We start from the raw sequence: 21,766 nt of genomic DNA, 5'->3' as shown, positions 1-21,766 counted from the left end.
TGCTTCTGCATCTCCTGATACTGCTGTCAGTTTAAGAACCAGGATTCATGTCAGGGGGATGCCAGGTCTGTGTCGCTTCTTCCAAAGCAAAGGTGATGGTAAACAGACACATGGCAAGGTATCCCCCACGAACACTCACTGAGCTGCTTCCTTTATGATTCATCAACAGCAACGGTGGAAGGACCTGTCTAGGCCATGAGAAGAAAATATGAAGATAAAAACTGATACTGGATTCATTTCCTAGCTGTAGAAAGCACCAATGAAAGACACGTGATCACCTAGCTTCTATTCACCACATTCCAACCTCCGGCCACACAATGGTGACCTGTCAGACCCAGCAGTTGGTGGTGGTTTACTCATGCACTCAACAGCCATACACCAAGCACCCAAACATAGTGATTAAACCATCACCTTTGAGACCCTCATTGCAGGAATTCTAATTATAGCTTCACTGTATATTTTCTGCAAGAAGCTGGTGAAACTGGTCTCCTCTCTGAACCTCGGAATTGTTTGTTGTTATCTAGTCGCTAAGTCGTATCCAACTCTTTGCGACCCCATGGACTGTAGCCCTCCAGGCTCCTCTGTCCATGGGATTCTCCAGGCAAGAATACTGGGGTGGGTTGCCATTTCCTTCTCCAGGGCATCTTCCCGACCCAGGGATTGAACTCTCGTCCCCTGCATTGGTAGGTGGATTCTTTACCACTGAGCCCCTCAGGAAGCCCCAAGCCTCAGAATGCTCACCTAAAAATGGGGACAGGAATAGAAATAATCTCACAGGGCATGTCCTTGCTACTCAAAATGCAGATCATGGACCTATCACATTGACACCACCTGAGAGCTTGTTAGAAATGCAGAATCTTGGGCCTTACCCCAGATCTAGTGAGCCAGAACCTGCATTTTTAATAAGATTCCGAGGTGATTCCTATGCACGTTAAAATTTGAGAAGCACTGGGAAGATGATAAAGAAACAGTCTCTGAACCCAAAGTGCTTGAATTCTAGCTCTATTGGTTATCAGCTGTGAGCCCTTGGTACGGAACTGAACCAATCTGTGCCTCAGTTTCTTATCCATAAAATGGAGGTGATAATAACAACTCCACTCCTAGGGCTGTTGAGAAGAGTAGATGAATGAATGCATGTAAAGAGCTTAGAAAAGGGGACAGTGCTTAAGTGTTCAGTAAGGCTGTTGTGATAGCTGATGATTAATTAAGTTTTAAACACCGAGTGCAATAAATAACAATTGTTAGCTGCAGTGGACAAAATACTGTTGGCTACTGGCAGGAAACAGATGATTAAAAAATTGACCCTGACCTCATGACACTTCTGAAGTGGTGGTACTAATTCTATTTATACGTAGTGTCCACTTAAACATAATCACAAGTAACAGTCTTTCAGACAAATACCATATGATATTACTTACACATGGAAATCTAAGATATGACACAAATGAACTTACCTACAAAGCAGAAACAGACTCACAGACATAGACTTGTGGTTGCCAAGGGGGAAGGGATGGGGAAGGAAAGGATTGGGAATTTGGGGTTAGCAGATGCAAACTACTATATATACAATGGATAAACAACAAAGTCCTACTATATAGCACAGGGAACTATATTCAATATCCTGTGATAAACCAAAATGGAAAAGAATATGAGTGAGAATGAATGTCTATCTATAACTGAATCACTTCACTGTAGAGCAGAAATTAACACAATATTTTAAATCAACTATACTTCAATAAAGTAAATTAAAAAAAAAAAGTAACAGTCTTTCAGCAGTACCCATCCAATGGTAGTCAAGGCATCTCTGTTCTCTGCTACAGCCTGGAGTTTAAATGATGGATCTCGATTGTAATACATGAGTCAAACTTGAATAAATACTGCTCCAGACACCATGGAGTGACTAATACGGTGGAAGAAAAAGCCACATTCCTTGACTTCCTCATTTTAAGCCGTTCTCATAAAAATTTCTCCCTGCAATTTATAAAGCTGACAGCATGTGGAAGAGCCCTAACTGGTAAGTCCTATGGGAACAAGTTGATTCTGCCTGATGTGGCGAAAGGGGCTGAGCTGATTCTACACATCTGCACCATTTCCTAGGATGTGTCCTCTGTGTGAGTGTGTGTGTGCGCGCTCAGTTGCTCAGTCGTGTCGGACTCTTTGCAACCCCATGAACTGTAGTCTTTCAGGCTCCTCTGTCCATGGGATTTCCCAGGCAAGAATATTGGAGTGTGTAGCCATTTCCTCCTCCAGGGAATCTTCTCAAGCCAGGGATTGAACCATATCTCCTGCATTGGCAGGTGGATTCTGTATCACTGAGCTACCTCGGAAGCCCCAAGATGTGTCCTGTAATGGTTCTCAAACTTAGCTGTCTCTTAGAATCATCTGAAAAGCATTTGCAAAGCATTGATACCCAGACACCACCCCGGAGAATCTGATTTAATTGCTCTGGAGTGTAGCTCAGGCATGATGCTATTTAACATTCCCCAAGTGATCGTAATGTGCAGCAGTGGTTGATAACACCTATTATGACACACACGCAGCCCGAAGGTGTCCTCTGTCAGTGGAGGGAATTAGCAGAAAGTGAACAAGAACCAAGGACGACAGAGGAAGAGAAGGGATGGTCACTACGAGGGAAGAGCTAATAGCATTTTGCTTCTGCGTCTCGGGAAATGAACCACCAGGAATGTGGCTTTGCTCCAGCAGGCCAACTAGGGGTTTTGTAAATTTGACTGAGTCCCAGGCAGACCACACAAGTCCAAGCATAAATCAGAACCCTGAAGGAGCATGAAAAGCGGGAGGGTTCCAGAAATGGAAGACTAAGAAAATGGGTAACAAGTAACCGTCCAACAAAGTTGCCATGACATTCATGCCCTTTAACTCAAAGGGCCTTGCATGACCATTCTCAAAACTCATTTTCCTTATCAGCCAGACCTGGAAACAATCCACATGTGAGTAAAAGTGGTGAGATTTATTACAGTAAATTCAACCTGAACATTACAAGCAATGAAATAAAGCATGAAGTGCCATTCCACTCAACAGCATGGCTGAACCTCCTAGGCATAGTGTTGAGAAGGCTGACACAGAAGTAAAAACACTACATGATTACACTTATGAAATTCAAGAATGAGCAGAACTAATCAATGGTGGTAGAAGTCAGAAGAGTGAGCACCTTCTGGAGGAGGTATGGGCTGGAAGGGGTCTGAGGGACCTGCTGGGTAGCTGCCAGCAAGGCTCTGTATCCTGCTCTAGGTGGAGTTACAATGTGTGCATACATGTGCACCTGTTGGTTAAGCTGAACACATAAGATAGGTGTATTAAAAAAAAGATGGGTGCATTTTACTGAGTGCAAGTTATTTATTGTTGTTTAATTGCGGGTTATAGCCTGCCAGGCTCCTCTGTCCATGGAATTCACCAGGCGAGAATACTAGAGTGGGTTACCATTCCCTTCTCCAGGGGATCTTCCTGACCCAGGGATCAAACCTATGTCTCCCGTGTTGGGCAGACAGATTCTTTACTGCTGAGCCACCAAGTGCAAGTAAAATGTCGACAAAAAAAGAAAATGAAATTTATCTATTACTATTATTCACTCACTCAATATTTGAGCTTCCCAGGTAGAGCAGTGGTAAAGAACCTGCCAGCCACCGCAAGAGACCCTGGTTCGATCCCTGGATTGGGAAGATCCCCTGGAGAAGGGCATGGCAACCCACTCCTGTATTGTTGCCTGGAGAATCCCATGGACAAAAGAGTCTGGCAGGCTACAGTCCATGGGGTTGCAAAGAATCGGACATGACTGAGCATGCACACACTCAGTATTTATTAAAAACCTATTCTGAGCCAGGTCAGGTACCAGGTACTGGACACAGAGGTGAACTAAGGGTCCTCTTGGCACTTACAACCTAGAGAAGGAGGCAGACCATCAGATAGAAATGCAGACAGGTAACATCAGGAGGTGATAAATGCTACGGGGGAAAGTCAGGCTGGGTAAGAGGGTGCAGGCCACGTGTGGGGGCAGGGAGGCTGGTGGGAGTGGAGCACTATTTTCGATGGCAAGGTCAGAGAAGGCCTTTCTGAGAGGGCAGCGTTCCAGCAAGTTCAGGGTATCCAGTTTCCAGCCCACAGCAGATTAGAAGCAGTGTCTTTGATGGGGACAGGAATGTCATTTGAAGGAAGACAAATTGACAGGAGTGTCAACTGACAGCCAGGCAGGATGCAGCAGCCGTCAAACCAGCAGCCCAAGCACCCAGAGCGCCCAGCATAAGGGCCACCACCCCACCCCCCCGCTCCACTTTTGTAGCCCATAGGACATGTCTGTGACAAAGCTCAAAACAGCCTTCTGTTCTGTCACCTCTCTTACTGCATCAGCGCCATCTCCTGGCCTTTCCTTCACTAGACGGTAAGACTCTTGCAGGCAGGGTTTGGGTCCTGTCCGTGGTTGTATCCTCCGTGCCCACCACAATAAGGGGACACAGCAAGGGAGTCTATAAATATTTACTATCTGTGACTGTCTTGATGACACTGAGTCACCTTCCCAAATACTGCTAATACCACCATTATTTTCTAGAATTCTCTGTGCAAGCATAGAATAGACTTTAGACTTTAGAATGAATAATTGATCAAGTTTTAACTTTGATGACTGGGTGTTTAAAAGAAGAGAAGAGTGTCAGCCATCTGGAGAACTGACTTACAGGAAAATCCTTATTTCCCCCAAATTTCCCCCAAACTGCAGATTTTGAGCAAAATAAAAGACTGTCATTTTGAACTACTGAGTTTTGAAGCCGTTTATAATGCAGTGATGCATGCATGCACTAGAGAAGGAAATGGCAACCCACTCCAGTGTTCTTGCCTGGAGAATCCCAGGGACGGGGGAGCCTGGTGGGCTGCCGTCTATGGGGTCGCACAGAGTCGGACACGCCTGAGCGACTTAGCAGCAGCAGCAGCAGAATGCAGTGATGGGTAACTGATAGACTCAATTTCTCCAGAACGGAAAAAGGTGACTCAGAGTTTTTATCAGAATCTTTTTTTTTTTTTTTTAAAGCCACAGTATATTTTTCCCTTTTGGGGGCCTACTGTCTCAAGTTCTCCACTGTATCTCCATCTCTTCTAGCACTTTCACTGGAGCAGTAGGAAATGCTTCCCTTCTCACCAACAGCAAAAGCCTTCATGTGATTGTAAGTATTTGTTAATTGACAGGAAGGCATAATCTTCCTCTTATCCCATCCAAGCTGGTTTCCTTGGAAACCTAATTTTCCAATGGATTCCCTTGATTCCCTCTTGCAAACAAATGTTATTAGAGCAGAGATTGAATTGTAGGCACTTTGAGTAAACTTAATAAATCCAAGGACCCATGTGGTCCAATCTTGGAGCACTATCTCTTTTAGGAGTTATAGACCATCAAAAAAGCAGCTCTTTTCGACGTTCCAAACAATGTAATAGAAATCCCTTCATAACCCACGTCACACTTCCTCACCCCCTTCCCCAAGCTCCAATTCCTTTGTCCCTCAGAGCTGCTTCGGAAACTTTTACACACAAAAGATTTTTCAAGTCCTGGAATCCATCTGGGCTTCCCTAGAGACTGTGCCTGCCACGAAGGAGACACAGGAGATGCGGGTTTGATCCCTGGGTCAGAAAGATCCTCTGGAGGAGGAAATGGCAACCCACTCCAGTATTCTTGCCTGGAGAATCCCATGGACAGAAGAGTCTGGTGGGCTACAATCTATGGGATTGAAAAGAGTCAGACATGACTGAAGCGACTGGGCAAATAATCCATCTTGATCCTTTTCCTCTACTCTCTCTTTTCTCTCCCCTTCTCTCCAAATCATGATTTAGTTTCTAGGCCAGCAAGGAATAACTTTTTCCTACTCTAGGAAGGTGAAAGGAACAATTTAGAGGGATTCTGAGCAGGTAAACATGGGTTTCTTTTAATCAGGTAGATTTCTGAAAAGAGGGGGAAGGAAGTTTGTGACCACTGATTGTGATTTTGTCTTAATATATTACATGGCATCCATTTCAATTTAATGATTACTGACGAAAAGGTAAAAGAAATAAACTTCATGTTAATGAAAACTCTTTGATTTTTACATATCATCTTTATATCAGGGAGTGCTCCCATGCTGTGGCACCATGGAAAACATAAGGCACATTTCTGGCAACCAGTTTGTTAACTGGTCCAGAAAAAACAGTATTTGGAGGGATACAATTCCTGCTTTAAGTTGAATTCTCTTTGTCAATTCAATTAACCAACTTTTCTGTCTGTCTGCAGTCACTCTTTCTGGCTCTTTTTTCCCCTTACTTTAATGGAAATGTTCAAAATGAATAAAGGCAATCTGATGACTTCCTGGTAATGACTTTGATCCTGAAGAGGTTTTACAATCAGTCATTGTTACGTATTTTAAAAATACCTTTTAGGGATTTTTTTCCTTGGCACTGATTTGCTGTGGTCCCCTTTACCCATTATCCAGGCCCCCAGTGGGTCACAATTCTGACTCAGGAAAGAAATTTACCAGGTACTGGGGCTAACAGTAGAAAACTTATTCGACAATAATTACAAGTACAAGAGGAAAAGTACAATTACTAACAGATCTTCTATTATCTGAGTACAAAGATACTCAGGAACAGCTAAAATCAGTCAATTATTTCCTTTTCCCCTGCAGAAAAGTGCAAATTTATTCTTAGCTTCCTGACTATCTCCTCCAGCCCTTAGCTCAGGGGTTCTCCAAGTGTGGTCCCTAGACCAGGACCAAGAGCATCACCTGAGAACTTGAGAGAAATGCAAATTCCCTGTCCCAACTCCACACCTATAGAAACAATCTCTGAAGTAGGGTCCAGAAAGCTGTGTATGAACAAGCTCTACAGGCAATTCTGAGCCTCCCAGATTTTGAGAAACACTGCCTTAGACAAGTGGTCCCTAACCTTTTTGGCACCAGGGACTGATTTTGCAGAAGACAATTTTTCCACAGACTAGGGGAGAGGGGATGGTTTTGGGATAATTCAAGTGCATTACATTTATTGTGCACTTCCTCTTCTTTAAAGTGGAGGATAATTGCTTTACAATGTTGTGGTAGTCTCTGCTGTACATCAACTCAAATCAGTCATAATTTTATATATATATATATATATATATATATATATATATATATATATATATATCCTCCCTCTTGACCCTCCCTCTTCCCCAATTCCACTCCAGTAGGTCATCAAAGAGCACCAGGCTGGGCTCCCTATGTTATATAGCAGCTTTCCACTAGCTATCTATTTTACACATGATAGTGGATATATGTCAATGCTACTTTCTCAATTTCTCCCAGCCTCTCCTCCCCCTGCCAGGTCCACAAGTCCATTCTCTATGTCTTCAAATCTATTTCTTCTCTGTAAATAGGTTCATCGGTATTATTTTTCTAGATTCCTATATATGCGCTAATACATGATATTTGTTTCTCTCTTTCTGACTTCACTCTGTATAGTTGGCTCTAGTGTGCACTTTATTTCTAACCTAATGCTGCTGTTGATCTGATGGGAGGTAGCAGCCCACAGCCTAGAGGTTGGGGACCCCTGCCTCTGATCGTATCATTAATTGGATGAGAGAGGCACAGCAGCCTGAAAGTGGAAGAACCTGAGTTCTGTTCTATGCGCTGCTTCAGTTGACTGTGTGGCCTTCATCAAGTTGCTGCACCTCTCTGGACCTCAGTTTTCTCATCCATACAATGAAGAACAAAAGTCAGAAATTCTTCTAGGTTCTTACAAGCTCCAGAAAGTAAAAAGCCACTGCCTTCAATAACACTAGCCGAGGACTCTAATATCCTGTCAGGTGATTCTCTTTTTTCTAACATATCAGTTTTCTTTCTTTTTTAAAGTTAGGAAAGGCAAACCCACTCTTGTCAAGATGACTAAATACTTTAAACACCTAGAAGCTGTATTTAAAACCTTTCTGTCAAGATCAAGTCATTTATTAAAGTTGCTGGTGAATGCTCCCTGATAGTTTTCTCCATCAGAATTTATCATTTCTCAGCCAGAAATATTAATTCATCTCATCAGTCTGGGAATCTTGATGGGCAATTATTTTTTATTTGCCCTAAGAATAGATTCATAATTCTTTTCATTCAGAAGAATATTCTCCCTGTACAAAAGTGACTCAGCATTAGTTAGAATTAATATTAATATGCCAACTTAGCATATTCTATGGGTAGAAATGATGGATCAATATATTCTTGAAATAATATTAAAACTTAATTTTGATGACAAATGTTACATAAGATTTATATTCTCAGATGGTACTATGATATGCATTTTTAAAACCTTTCTTTTTTTTCCCCCTGCTGATAAATCAACTGAGTATTTTTGAGCTGAGACCAATCTTAAGCCAAGACAGAGAATATGGGGCTGGGCACTCTTTGTTGAATTTCAACCAATGATTCATTGCATCCATTTGTCAAAATTCAGAATGTGACAAGCAAGCCTTTGATGAAATAGATAGACTTTCCAGATGGAATGAAATCCTGACACAAGTAGTTTTGAAATTAGCTTAATCTTTCTATTACTGAAGGAACAGGGAATGAAAAAATGAGGCTTTTACCCTGAAGAGTCACTGATCACAGGTAAAGAGCTTACACAGTCACAGTGAAAAATGGTTTTGGATCTGGAAACAGAGGAGGAAATGTATACCATGTAAGGGGAAAGTCCTTTCACATGGTCTTTTTGCCCTTAAAAATAAACATTAGAAGAAGAAACAAACACATTGCTGGTATAAAGATCACAATCAGATGCAGGTCAAATCAAATGGTCCACACCTAGGTCAGGATTCAGTTCAACCCCAAGCACTGAGGGAAGGCGAAAAACAAACAGGCTGAAGAGGAAAACCAGGATCGAGAGATGTGGATGCCCTAGCTAAAAAAAAATATATATATATATATAAAAGAAAAGTCAGTGATTCCTGCATGTAACAATACAGTATACTTTATTGTATTTTAAAAAAAAGAGAGAGAGAAAGTGACCTGTAACCTCACCAAGCAACTAACTAGGTTACTCTGGACACACAGCTTCTGGACAAATGACCTTGAGAGGGTGTGGAGGCTGGGCTTCTTTCAGGTCCCCTGGACAAGGGGCTGCCTGGATGGGAGTTGTATATAGGCCTGCTGCTTCAGGGAAAGTCTAGGTGGGGGAAATCAAGAGTTTGTTCTTCCTTTGGGTGTTATTTCTGCCATAGGGAGAAGTCCACCCAAGGGCCGGTGTTCCCTCTCTTCATTCAATAAATATTTGCTGGGCACTTGTGTGCCACACACTGTTCTAGGGGGCGCAACACAACACAAAGATCTTGGTCCTCAAGGAGCTTAGATTTTCGTGTGGTGTGGAGAAAAAAGGTAGCATAACAGGCCAGGGACTGCCATCCTTAGAGAGGCCTGTTGGCAAGGCTGGCCTTGGCTGGCATCTGAGAACTTGGATTTCCAGACAACCAAGCCCAGGACTAGTAAGGGTGCGTCTCCACTGTTTGTGTGAACAATATAGTTGATTCTGAACACTGGCTTTCCTCCTGGGAGTCTGGAATTTTGATATGTGCTGGGCAGAGGGAGCCTACGTGACTAGGGTAGGGTAAATACACAAAAATATGTGCCTCATGGACCTTCATGCTGGTATGAGGGGGAGAATCTCAGGTGTTCAGTAAGTGTATTTCAATCTTAAGGCAAAAACTATGGCAAAAGTAACCATATTGGATTGACCCTTGGACAACATGGGTTTGGCTTGTGCAGGTCTGCTTATAGGCAGGTATTGTTTTCCAATAAATACTTGCTTTAGTACTACGTAATCCGAGTTTGTTTGACCCCATGGATGCGGAACTGTGGATATTGAGGGCTGACTATAAAGTTCTATGCAGAGTTTTGGCTGCACAGAGGTTCACTGGCCCCCAACCTCCCAGTTGTCCAAGGATCAACTGCAATCACTTAATAATTTAGTTAAATAAACACTATTCATTTTTGACTTTTCATGTGAATAGCAAACAGCAAAAGCACATTACTGGATGCCACCACACCGTTCTGGCCTCATTCTGTAGTTACACACATTTAACACCGAGCATTGGCTTTATTAGGGCTTCCCAGGTGGGTCAGTGGTAAAGGATCTGCCTGCCAGTGCAGGAGATGCAAGAGACCCAGGTTCGATCCCTGGGTTGGGAAGATCCCCTGGAGGAGGGCACAGCAACCCACTCCAGTATTCTTGCCTAGAGAATCCCATGCAAAGAGGAGACTGGTGGGTTACAGTCCCTGGGGTCACAGAGAGTCAGACATGATTGAGGTACTGAGCAAACATGTCGGTTTTATTGGAACGACAGGAAGATAAAGGATCTATGATACCCGTGAGGTGAAGGAAGCTCTTGCGGCCTATTTACGGCAGACCTAACAAGAGATGCTGAAGGCCAAAGGGATGTATAAAGCCCTCAGCATCTGCCCTACCCGGTCTCCAACACACCCATCCCCCCAAATCTCCCCAAAGCCTAGAACCCTGAGATTATACATCCACACCCCACACACAACTTCACGCTGCCCCTGACATCACAGGCTGCCATGGACTGCAAGGTCGGCCACAAAGTCTTTCCCCCTCTGCATCCAGGCCCTTTCAGTTTTACTTTATAGTTCCTCTCATCAAGAAATGAAGTCCATTCAACTAAACATTGTTATATAAGGGAACTGGTAATATATTAATATGATGTTTATCACATAATTTTTTCAGTACATTCTGCTATGTAATATATAGGCATAAACAAAATTGGCATGGTAGATTTAAGTAGTTTCTAGTTGTAAAAACATGAAAAAACATAAATAAAATAAAAGTATACTAAAAAAAAAAAGAAAGAAATGAAGTCCAGCCAGCTACCCTTTGACACTGGAGCCTCCGCATGACTTTGCTTCAGTCGACATGTGTGAAAGTGGTGATGCAGTGATTCCGAATCGAAGCCTCCAGAGGCCTTGTGTGCCTCTGTCCCCAGTCTTGGAGTTCAGTCACCCCGATGGCCCCAAGCCAACAGCTGGTCAATGGAAAGATATACAAGCAAGGCCACCCAGACCAGCCAGTTCCAGCCAACCTTCCCTCTCGGTGCCAGCCATGATCGGCCAAGACTGGCCCTGAGCAGCCGAGCCACTAGATGGAGTCAGGAGCGATAATCACAACCCAAACAGAAGCCAGGAGGGTTTAATGTTGTTTGGCAGCCAGAGGTGACCGAGACGCGTGCCCAAGCTTGAGTGTCTCAGCCAAAGCTATACAGGTGCCTCCTGACAGGGGCTCCAAAGTTGAAATCACTGCAGTGTCTCTCAGGGGCTCTCTCAGGACAAACGCAGGGCAGCGACCACTTCAAAGCCAGAAGGACTCGGAGGGAGACCGCTCACTTCAAAGATGGGATAGCTTCAGAAATCCCTTACATTTTGGCTTGAGAGTCAAACAATTGTCGCACGGCTTCTCCCTCTCCCTCCCTCTCCCTGGCTCCCCAGGGATTGGAAACAATCTCCCCTCAAGTACAACAAAGGGCAGATTCTCTCAGCTCAGGGAGGCTGGCCTTTGGCGGAAGGGAAACAGCGGGAAGGGCACAGATCCCAGAGCAGCTGAGAAAGAACTCCGGGCCTGGGTGAGAGGCAGGCAGGCTGCCCAGTGGGGAGACTGGCAGCATTTCAATATCGCCACAGCCTCATTTTGTAGAGCTGAGAGAATAGTCTCATCTCCCAAGAATGACAGAGCTGCCCATTTTATTGTATGCTTCTTAGGCAGCGACATGGTGAGTTCATTGAAAACCTGAATGTATCCATGCCCATCAACCTCCATGCTTTTTTCACTCTCCTCGACTCCCCACTTTTTTTGTTTTTTGGCTTTACAGCTACACCAGGTATCCCCTGTAATCACTGTGTCCTGAAAAGAAAAAGTCAAGATATTTCAAGTGCCTTTTAAAGCCATACCAAGAACTCTCTAGGCACCAGTCAAAGTAGTACAGTGAAAGCAGACCTAATGTCCCCATGAAAATGGGGATCATGAAATGAGAGACAAACTCACATCGAAAGACTGCAGTGGGCTGCTTCAATCCTGCATCCATTTACTTGGTACCATGTACTGTGAGGAGCAAGACAGAACACACTCCTTGTCCTCTGGAGTCTGAGGTCTTAGTCTGCCCTCAGAGAGCTATCAGGGGACTTCCCTGGGGGTCCAGTGGTTAAAACTTTCCCTCCAATGCAGGGTGTATGGGTTTGTGTGGGTTCAATCCCTGGTCAGGGAGCTAGGATCCCACATGCCTTAGGGCCAAAAATCCAAAACAGAAAACAGAAGCAATGTTGTAACAAATTCAATAAAGACTTAAAAAATGGTCCACATAAAAAAAAAAGAAAGAAAGAAAGAAAAAAGAAAATCTTAAAAAAAAACCCCACAAAACTTCTCAGTCCTGTCAGAGCTCAGGACACAAAGTGTCAAATGCCATGATGAAAGGAGGTTCCAAATTCCAGGCCAACACAAAAGACAGTCATATTTACAAGTCTGTCAATAAAGTTAGAGGCACCCATGTGAAGTGAGTGCCCGCCATTCACTTCTCCCAGGGTGAGTGAGTTCAAGCCATCTACCAGGAGGTTCTCATGAAAAACCCTAAAACTCTACTTTGTCTCATCTCTGCCACACAATCCCACCAGGACCCCAACTGGCCTTTAGACCCTGACACAAGCTATTCTGTATTCATTTTGAAAAGGGGGAAGGAAAAGTCTCTGGAAGAACTAATCTCCTGTTTTAAGACACAGCAAAAGGAGCCCATCCATCTCTCTTCCCAATCTCCATCTTCTGCCAGACTTTCTATTGGAATCCATGAAACACTTCTATATCCTTTACATAGATGAAACAAAATGCAAAGTTGTCTTTTATCACACTTTTTCCCTGCAAATTCTGAAATCTGCACAACACAGAAATCATCATTCCCTTTCATCCAGTGACCAGGCTACAGATAAAAATGTACGAGCTAATTCAGAGGCACAAAGGAGAGTCAGAGGATTAAACAAAGCAATCACCTTCAAAATGTTACAAAGCCAAACTGAAAAGCCTGATCTTGACCATACACACACAGTTTTTAATCAAGAAAGAGAAATACATCATTCTGTCACCTACCAAACTGTATTTTCCTTCCTCTTTAAAAGAAGAGTGGAACTCCTAGCAACTAAATTATTTTAATAAGGTTAAATGAAGAAGCAGCAGCAAAATGCAGTTACCCAGCTTCACGGTGGGCAAAATCCTAATCTAATGCAGGTCTAATTAACTCTAATTGATGCAAAAGGTCATCTAAAAATCAACAGGAAGTGTATAGTAACAGCATTGGAAAGACCCTCATTATTTAAGAATCAATGTCCAAAGGGCATTTTTAAAAGGAATGTAACACCCCCAAGATGTTCACGTTCCATGCTGCTTCATTCTTTACCAAAAGACCTTATCAACTGCTCCTTATCAAGAATCTGGAAGTGTCCGGAGAGGCAGACTAATGATAATTAATAGTACAAGGTCTTCTTTCAAAATCATTAGGGATTCACTAAGCTGACAACACAAGCTGTTTAACACTTGAACTGTCTAATGACATTGCAGGATAAGGGGTACCACCATATTTATGGCTTCGGAAATTCTGCTGTTGAATTTCCAAACTACTCTGTGGGCACAGTGTGATGTCCGTTTACCTTGCCTTTTGATTTTAGGTGCAATTTGTGCCTTCAAAACCCAATCTGTATACTTATCTCACTGGGGATAATGGAGTTTGATTGTTGAAAGGCTGACCTTTGCTTCTTCCCTCTGCCAAACCCATCCCCTACCTGCAGCAGACACTCTTTCCTAGTACTGAATATTGGATTCTGCGGGGGCGGGGGGTGCAGCGCGGAAAGAGCAAAGTTGAATAATAGAGGCGGGGAAATTTAGTTAGTTGCCTACCCAGTATCCATTTCTCCCTTCAGAACCCCGGCAGTTTTCAAGGTGGCCCAGATAAAGGCAAGCTTTCCTAGTCTCCCATGTGTGGCCATGCAATAGTCCTGGTCAACAGACACAAGGAGAAATTTGGAAGTGTCTTGGACAGCTTTTGCTTCCCTGATCAGTGGAGACATACTCAGCACAGCCTTCCCTCTGCTTCCTATCTTGAATGCAAACATGGTATCTGGACCTTCCCCCGTGGATTCTGTAACCATGACCTAGGAAAGTCCCTGACATCACCAACTCACTGTACCAACACACCAACGGCCATCTGATGGCAGACCTCTTTATATGCTAGAATACAGTGTATTAAAAAGCACAGACATCACTTTGCCAACAAAGGTTCGTATAGTCAAATCTATGGTTTTTCTAGTCGTCATGTACAGATGTGAGAGTTGGACCATAAAGAAGGCTGAGCGCCGAAGAATTGATGCTTTCAAATTGTGGTGCTGGAGAAGACTCCTGAGAGTCCCTTGGACTGCAAGGAGATCCAACCAGTCAATCCTAAAGGAAATCAACCCTGAATAATCACTGGAAGGACTGATGCTGTCCTTTGGCTGCCTGATGGAAAAGGCTTTTCACTGGAAAAGACTCTGATGCTGGGAAAAATTGAAGGCAGGAAGAAAAGCGGGTGACAGAGGATGTAATGGCTGGACGCCATCACCAACTCAATGGACATGAGTTTGAGCAAGCTCTGGGAGACGGTGAAGGACAGGGAAGCCTGGCGTGCTGCAGTCTACGGCGTCACAAAGAGTTGGACATGACTGAATGACAGAACAACAAGAACAATCTGTTGAAACCACCACAGTTAGGTTTTTAATCAGCTACAGCTAATAGCACTGGTAACAGATATATTCAGCCAGGAAAGGAATCCAGCTTCCACCCTCAGATCTGAGCAGATTTCATTGTTTAAAATAATCCCTGTTAGGTTACGGCAATTTGTCTGTTCCTTGGGAATAGAACCATTTGAGCAATGGCTGCATACAGGCTCTAACAGTATCTTTCATCACTCCTGTTTCGTCCAAGACCAAAGCCAGCAATGAAACCATTTTATTAAAGCTGTACTTGGTGTCATGCACCAGTGATCACTGATCACAAGCTGAAGTTTACAAAGGAAAGCGATGGTCTTCTGAGAACATCATTAAATGGCATAGCACAGAGTTTGCATCATAAGTCTCTCTCCTTGGAATTTGGGCTTTGCCTCTCTCATACAATCCTATGCGGCTTCCCTGGTGGCTCAGTGGTAAAGAATCTGCCTGAAATGCAAGAGACCTGAGTTTGATCCCTGGGTCAGGAACATCCCCTGGAGAAGGCAATGGCAACCCACTCCAGTACTCTTGCCTGGGAAATCCCATGGAGAGAGGAGCCTGGTGGGCTACAGTCCATGGGGTCGCAAAGAGCTGGACACAACTTAGCGACTAAACAACACGGTTTTATGGAATTATCTTCAATAGGACATTCATAACAATTCTTCCCTCAACAGCATTTTTTTTTTGGCAGCACTGTGAGGCTTGCAGGATCTTAATTCCTTGACCAGAGATGAAATCTGTGCTCCTAACCACTGGACCATCAAGGAATTCCCCCAACATCATTTTCTGATGAAAATGAAGTTGACCTTTCTAACAACCAAGGTAAAAAAGTTCTTAAAGGACAGAGACATAAAAGCAATAGTTGCCAATATGAATCCTGTCCACAGAGTAAGCAGAAATGTTTTTACTAAAAGAACGTCAAGAAGAGGGCAATGCGTTTAGCTGACCAGGCTGAGCTTCTGGGTGAAGAGCTATACCAGTACCAGACTTGCTAGGCTATAAGAAGGGGTGCTCTATGAAAGCAGGTGGTACAAAAGTGTTGAGCAAAGGACCACTCAGTGGAACACTGGCACCACCTACAACTTCTAAGAAACGCAGAATCTTAGGTCTCATCCCACCTCTTTTTTTTTTTTTTTTTTGGCTGTGCTGGGTCTTCATTGCTGCATGCAGGCTTTCTCTAGTGGCAGCGAGTGTGGGCTGATCTTTGCTGTGGATGCGCAGGCTTCTCATGTTGTGGAGCATGGGCTTAGTGGGATCTTCCCCGACCAGGGATCGAACCAAGTCCTCTGCACTGGCAGGTGGATTCTTAACTGCAGGACCACCAGGGAAAGCCCCAGGTCTTCAATAGGTTCTCCAGGTGATTCAGGTACATTAAAACTTGAGAGGCACTGGTTTCAAGAATTTTCCTAACATGTTAGAACACCTGAAGTCAAGAGATGTTACTTACTCCCACTCCAGTGAATGGCAGGCATTGCTCAGTATTTAGAAGGCCATAAATGTTGCCTGTGGCCCTCTCAAGGATTTACAGTATTTGCCACAGCCACAAGAAGGAAATTTACTCTGTCCGTGGCACCAATGATTAATATATTTGACTTGCCTAAAGATATTAATTTCCCACTAAAGGGTCATTTATCAAGGTCTCCGAGGTTAATATATATTCTTCAAGATGACAGTGATAACGAGAGTTGTTGCTGTGACTACACAATGGATATACGATAGCGATTTTTCATAAAGATGCTTCCCTCTGTCACCTCAACAAGGCACAATAAATAACTCAGAAGTCTGGTGTGTGGTCTGGTTTATACCACTGGAAAGGGTTATCCTGGGCATTGGTGCTATTTGATCAGACCCAAGAGTGCTGTTAATGGATTGTCAATGGCATTATCCAAAAAACTGGGAGCTTATTTACACCTAATCGTGGCACCAATTCACTTAAAAAAGAAAATGTCCATTTGCTCTTCTAAGGAGAGGGTGAATATCAAACATGATTACATATATCAATATCTTGCCGCCTACACTGAATACGACAGCCCTGAAAGCCAGTGATGTTCTGAACAGTGCACCACGGAATGGAGATTGAACAAATGAAGCTTAGAGAAGTTATACAGAATTCATTTAAAACAAAAGTGGAACTTCCCTGGCAGACCAGTGGTTAAGAATTCCTTTCAATGCAGCGGGTGCAGGTTTGATCCCTGGTTGGGGAGCTAAGATCCCACATACCTCAGGGTCAACATAAAAGAGCAGAAGCAATATTGTAACTAATTTAATAAAGGCTTCAAAAATGGTCCCCGTCAAAGAAAAAAGAAAAAAGAAAAAAACAAGCTTTTCGGGCAATGACGACCTCCCCATGAGAATGTGCCTCTCCCAAATGATCTCCTTTATCCCTCTCTAAAAGAGAACAGGAAACATAAGAAGAGCCTGTTGCAGAGCCCCAGTTCCTATTTCATGGATGTGAAATGCCCAGGATGCTATAACATCACCACCATCTTTAGCTATGCACAAACAGCAGTTTTGTGTGTTGGCTGCTCTGCTGTCCTCTGCCAGCCTACAGGAGGAAAAGCAAGGGTTACAAAGGATACTCCTTCAGAAAGAAGCATCACTAAAAGTACTCTGTATCAAGAAGAATGGGAAACTATCCCAATCAACACGTTTTGGATACAGAGGGAGAGAGGGGGAGAGAGAGAGAGAGAGAGAGAGAGAGAGAGAAATCTTAAAAGTCATCACTGGAAGCAGGAACTTTTCAAAAGAGCATCAGCATTTTTCATCCTACCAACCAAGCTGGAAATCCTTGGCAATAAGTTTTCTGCTTCCAGCAATATGGTGGTCTAGTGCAGTGGTTCTGCAACTGCGGTCCATAGAACAGCAGCATCAGCATCATCGGTGAATTTGTTAGAAGTGCAAATTCTCTCACTCTACCCCAGACCCACATACAGCAGAATGACCTGTGTTTTAATAAGGTCTCCAAGGTGATTCTGCCGGAAGCTAAATTTCAGTTCAGTTCAATCACTCAGTTGTGTCTGACTCTGCAACCCCATAGACTGCAGCACACCAAGCCTCCCTGTCCATCACCAACTCCTGGAGTTTACCCAAACTCACGTCCATTGAGTCGGTGATGCCATCCAACCATCTCATCCTCTGTTGTCCCCTTCTCCTCCTGCCTTCAATCTTTCTCAGCATCAGGGTCTTTGCCAATGAGTCAGTTCTTCACATCAGGTGGCCAAAGTATTGGAGTTTCAGCATCAGTCCTTCCAATGAATATTCAGGACTGATTTCCTTTAGGATGGACTGATTGGAACTCCTTGCAGTCCAAGGGACTCTCAAGAGTCTTCTCCAACACTACACTTCAAAAGCATCCATTCTTCAGTGCTCAGCTTTCTTTATGGTCCAACTCTCACATCCATACATGACTACTGGAAAAACCATAGCCTTGACTAGACAGACCTCTGTTGGCAAAGTAATGTCTCTGCTGTCTAGGTTAGTCATAACTTTTCTTCCAAGGAGTAAGTGTCTCTTAATTTCTGCAGTCACCATCTGCAGTGATTTTGGAGCCCCCCCAAAATAAAGTCTAACACTGTTTCCATTATTTCCCCATCTATTTGCCATGAAGTGATGGGACCAGATGCCGTGGTCTTAGTTTTCTGAATATGAAGCTTTAAGCCAAATTTTTCACTCTCCTCTTTCACTTTCATCAAGAAGCTGTTTAGTTCTTCTTTGCTTTCTGCCATAAGGGTGGTGTCATCTGCATATATGAGGTAATTGATATTTCCCCCGGCAATCTTGATTCCAGCTTGTGCTTCATCCAGCCCAGCGTTTCTCATGATGCACTCTGCATTTAAGTTAAATAAGAAGGGTGACAATATACAGCCATGACGTACTCCTTTCCCTATTTGGAACCAGTGTGTTGTTCCATGTCCACTTCTAACTGTTGCTTCCTGACCTGCACACAGATTTCTCAAGAGCCAGGTCAGGTGGTCTGGCATTAACACCTCTTGAAGAATTTTCCAGTTTGTGGTGATCCACACATTCAAAGTTTTGGCATAGTCAATAAAGCAGAAATAGACATTTTTCAGGAACTCTCTTCCTTTCCCGATAATCTAATGGATGTTGGCAATTTGGTCTCTGGTTCCTCTGCCTTTTCTAAAACCAGCTTGAACATCTGGAAGTTTATGGTTCACGTACTGTTGAAGCCTGGCTTGGAGAACTTTGAGCATTACTTTCCTAGCGTGTGAGATGAGTGCAACGGTGTGGTAGTTTGAGCATTCTTTGGCATTGCCTTTCTTTGGGATTGGAATGAAAACTGACCTTTTCCAGTCCTGTGGCCACTGCTGAGTTTCCCAAATTAGCTGGCATATTGAGTGCAGCACTTTCGTAGCATCATCTTTTAGGATTTGAAATAGCTCAACTGGAATTCCATCACATCTACTAGCTTTGTTTGTAGTGATGATTCCTAAGGCCAACTTGACTTCACATTCCTGGATGTCTGGCTCTAGGTGAGTGATCATACCATCATGATTATCTGGGTCATGAAGATCTTTTTTGTACAGTTCTTCTGTGTATTCTTGCCACCTCTTCTTAATATCTTCTGCTTCTGTTAGGTGCATACCATTTCTGTCCTTTATCAAACCCATCTTTGCATGAAATGTTCCTCTGGTATCTCTAATTTCTATGAAGAGATCTCTAGTCTTTCCCATTTTATTGTTTTCTTCTATTTCCTTGCATTGATCACTGAAGAAGGCTTTCTTATCTCTCCCTGCTATTCTTTGAAACGCTGCATTCAAATGGGTATATCTTTCCTTTTCTCCTTGGCTTTTCACTTCTCTTCTTTTCACAGCTATTTGTCAGCCCTCCTTAGATAGCCATTTTGCTTTTTTGCATTTCTTTTTCTTGGGGATGGTCTTGATCCCTGTCTCCTGTACAATGTCACGAATCTCCATCCATAGTTCATCAGGCACTCTTCTATCAGATCTAGTCCCTTGAAGCCATTTGTCACTTCCACTGTATAATCATAAGGGATTTGATTTAGGTCATACCTGAATGGGGTTTTCCCTACTTTCTTCAACTTAAGTCTGAATTTGGCAATAAGGAGTTCATGATCTGAGCCACAGTCAGCTCCTGGTCTTGTTTTTGCTGACTGTATACACCTTCGCCATCTTTGGCTGCAAAGAATATAATCAGTCTGATTTCGGTGTTGACCATCTGGTGATGTCCATGTGTATAGTCTTCTCTTGTGTTGTTGGAAGAGGGTGTTTGCTATGACTAGTGCATTCTCTGCAAAACTCTATTAGCCTTTGCCCTGCTTCATTCTGTACTCCAAGGCCAAATTTGCCTGTTATTCCAGGTGTTTCTTGACGTCCTACTTTTGCATTCCAGTCCCCTATAATGAAAAGGACATCTTTTTTGGGTGTTAGTTCTAAGTCTTGTAGGTCTTCATAGAGCCATTCAACTTCAGCTTCTTCAGCATTACTGGTCGGGGCATAGACTTGGATTACCGTGATACTGAATGGTTTGCAGAACACAGCTTGTCTGATGAAAAAAAAAAAATGACTCAAGCTTGAAAGCTAAATGTCAAAAGCCATTTACACAGTAGTTTTAGTTAGAATCCCTAAAGTTACCTGCACCAAGAACTGGGGGCTTTCCTCTGACTGCTAAAAAAACGGATACAGAGTTAGTTACATGTTGGTCAATATTCAATAGTATGAGTCAAACAGCTGACCCATACAGTGTACCACCTAATTAAAAGTTCATGCTATCTAAAATGAAAAGAAATATTAAATCATTGTACGCTGTAGACAAATTCTGAGGGTACATCTTCCTTCTAATTTCTGATTTAATTATCCCTTCAGGTATCTGTTTATTCACTTTAGGAAGGACGTGATGAGGTACTCATTTAGGTACTCATTTCTTAGCTATAGTAAAAGTATACTTGCTGTAAACTGGCTTTGATTCTTCTACTCCTCTACATATTTTTATTCATAAATATTTACTTTAACAGTTGTTTGAGGAATGGTATTTTAACATGTAATTAAGGGGCAGTTTTCTACATTAGGTTCTTGTTTGTAGGACAGCATAATTCCTTCCAGACAAACAAAAAAGGAATTCTTAACAACTGATTATCTACATCTGCCAGTGCTTAAATTTATCAAAAGTGAATACGAGTTTTCAACAGATGGAGATAAAGATTGAGAAACATACACAAGACTTTGTCACCTGCATGAATATAAAAGTAACAGATTATTTTAAAAACAAAAACCATTTCAGATGTCTGATACTATATAAGTCCAAACATAGAGTTTCCTAAAGGGTCTCTTAAATGTTAACAATGAGAGAGTTCTGTGTGTCAGCACAGAAATGCAAAAGCGGATCATTTTGACCTGTCATCAGCTGGGCACATTTTTCACTTTGTAATGTAAAAGTGGTAGAATTTTACCATCCACTGGCTGTCATGAGGCTGACGGTGAATGAAAATGTGACAGAATTCATGACCAACCAAGTAACCTGTCGACCAAATATTTTATCCCAAGATAGTAAGTAGCTCTGCTGTCAGACCTGTAAAAGCTAAAACACATTTTGATAGAAGCTCCTTTTAAAATGTGGGCTGTTCCTTCTTGAGACTCCAATAAAGGGGATTATTTAGTTTTGTGAAATTAAAAACAGTTCACATGCATCTCTTCCTCTCTTCTGTGAATATGTCTTCTATTTGCCAGGTCTGCCTATTATTCAGATCAGTATTAGTGAAAAGGGAGTGGAGATGAAGAGCTCAGAGCTGCTGCAGTCTTGCTGCAAGCAAGGCTCTCTGGGAAATGTGTAGGATGGAGACAAACATGAAATGTGCAGTGAACAGTACACCCAAAAGGGCAGTCAGAAGTGCTGGATTTGATTGAGAAAAAAGCCTTGTGAGAAAAGTAACAAAAGAAACACAGGGAACAAACGTGGTGTTAGGCACTTCCTGCTAAGGATTCTTCCTCTCACAGTTGGCCATCCACTTCCATCCTCACACTTAATTG

The 21,766-nt window shown here is 42.9% G+C and overlaps 1 protein-coding gene and 1 pseudogene across 1 annotated transcript in view; one reads left to right on the top strand and one right to left on the bottom strand.

Moving 5' to 3' along the window:
* Positions 1 to 21,766, bottom strand: part of LANCL3 (LanC like family member 3) — a 110,382-nt gene that overhangs the window by 67,457 nt on the left and 21,159 nt on the right. The window lies entirely within an intron of this gene.
* Positions 17,208 to 17,365, top strand: LOC136154255 (small ribosomal subunit protein eS27-like; annotated as a pseudogene).

Source organism: Muntiacus reevesi, chromosome X, assembly GCF_963930625.1.
Source record: "Muntiacus reevesi chromosome X, mMunRee1.1, whole genome shotgun sequence".
In the NCBI taxonomy this organism is placed as follows: domain Eukaryota; kingdom Metazoa; phylum Chordata; class Mammalia; order Artiodactyla; family Cervidae; genus Muntiacus; species Muntiacus reevesi.
This window is presented reverse-complemented; position numbering and strand designations above follow the sequence as displayed.